Below are 2,043 nucleotides of genomic sequence, written 5' to 3'. Positions count from 1 at the left end.
CACGTGCCGTGTGTTCCTCGTGTATTGCAGGCTGTGTGAGTGACGAAGCGTACTGTAAGCGGCAGAATGGTCCGATATTCATGTGGGGAACAAGCCGAGATGGTGTCTGTACGCGACCAGGCACATGGACATGGTCGAGGGAAGCACGACTATACCAAAACAACTACCATCGCAGACACCGACCACGTCACACAACATTTCAAGCCCGTTTTGGGCGTTTGTGTGCTCGTAGGTGGTTTCAGACAGACGGCCTGTAGGGAGGGGGTGCGTATACCAGATTTGCCCGGCCGCGTTCTACAGGATGTTGAGAAGAACCCCAGTACAAAGTCCAGGCAAGTGGCCCGCCAAAGTGGTGCAGCCAAAGTACGATTATGTGTACTCTGCAAGACAAGCGCTACTACCACTATGACCCGGAACGAGTGCAACCATTATCGGAAGCGGACTGCCCTCTACGCGAAGCATTTCGTTGATGATTTTTGCACCAGGCCATCACAATTGTGGGATTTGTGTCAGCAGTCCTGTTTACCGACGAAGCAACCTTTACCAGAACTGGCGTCATCAACCTGCATAACCGTTGCGAGGGGTGCACTTGTACGTAGAGACCGATTTTGTAATAAATTTAGGGGACTGATGACCCCACATGTTAAGTTAGTGTTCAGAGACATTTGAACCATTTGTAATATATTTCGAGAAAAATGACATGAAATGGTTATCACATGTAGAAGAGATTGTATCTTTGACACCACCGAACCAAAGATGTTAGCTGAGTGGCAGAATGGATTGAACGCAGCGGCGCGCGAACCGCAGTTCGAGTTGCCGTTGCACTCTGTTAAAGGCAGGACGTAAGGCTTCAGCTAGTGGCCAGCTGTGAGAATTCAGCTGTTCGCCTATGGACGCAGCGTAATACAGTTTTGTAAAGTAATCAAATTTTGTATACTTACTTTTAAGCATGCAGCAACACAATGTGGATTTTGCTAATTCTAGCAGTACCGAACCTTCAGTGTAGGAACAAAATGCTTTCCATCATATTTGATGCATAGGTATAATTTTGTGTGTTTTGTAACCCTGGTACAGACAAGTTAAATTTTAGAATCTATTTTGTCAAACGATGTCAGACTTTTTCTCATGTAACAATTCAAGTGTTTTTAATTACGACAGTAAGTGAGAATTGTAAAACAGATGAGAAGTTCACTGATTTTGAAGTTAATGTAAAATATTCCACATCAGGTTTTGTGAAGGAGGAATTTCATTTCGAATACAATTTTCAACCAACCATTCGGCATTAGCTTGTCCCCTAATCAGTACTTCATCCTGTTTCACGTGGTCTCTGTTTCAGTCCAATGAGTATTTTTTAAAAACAAATGATTTTTCAATCAGAGAAAAATATTAGTATGCCAGAATCAGAAAAGTATTAATGTTTGCAACAGTTTCAATGCGGGCAGCATTGTACAGTGCTGAGCCAATATCCAGTATTTTCACTGAACATTTGCAAGGTTATTCATTTATCAACGAATCTACTGACGTTATTTGCATGAAGCTGTCTTACGGCCGGCATTGCACTTTGCTGAGTCAAGACTGAATATTTTGTAGGCCTACTGAGCAGACGCCAACGGCCTTGCCGCAGTGGATACACCGGTTCCCGTCAGATCACCGAAGTTAAGCGCTGTCGGGCGTGGCCGGCACTTGGATGGGTGACCATCCAGACCGCCATGCGCTGTTGCCATTTTTGGGGGTGCACTCGGTCTCGTGATGCCAATTGAGGAGCTACTCGACCGAATAGCAGCGCCTCCGGTCAAAGACAACCATCAAAACGACCGGGAGAGCGGTGTGCTGACCACACGCCCCTCCCATCCGCTTCCTCAACTGAGGATGACACGGCGGTCGGATGGTCCCGGTGGGCCACTTGTGGCCTGATGACGTAGTGAGTGCTACTGAGGAGAGGAAAAAAGTACCAAGTATACATCCATTGCGACTCAATAACTAAGAAAAATGTTTTTAATTGTTTATTTGCATTGGGAATTTTATCAGTTTATTGCACAAGGC

General features: G+C 45.5%; 1 pseudogene; it reads left to right on the top strand.

Annotated features, from left to right (window-relative positions):
* Nucleotides 1–1,605: 1,605 nt before the first annotated feature.
* On the top strand, nucleotides 1,606–1,723 carry LOC126295554 (5S ribosomal RNA; annotated as a pseudogene).
* Nucleotides 1,724–2,043: the final 320 nt, after the last annotated feature.

Source organism: Schistocerca gregaria, chromosome 11 (genome assembly GCF_023897955.1).
Source record: "Schistocerca gregaria isolate iqSchGreg1 chromosome 11, iqSchGreg1.2, whole genome shotgun sequence".
NCBI classification, from domain to species: domain Eukaryota; kingdom Metazoa; phylum Arthropoda; class Insecta; order Orthoptera; family Acrididae; genus Schistocerca; species Schistocerca gregaria.
Note: the sequence above shows the minus strand (reverse complement) of the source record. Positions and strands in the feature narration are given on the sequence as shown.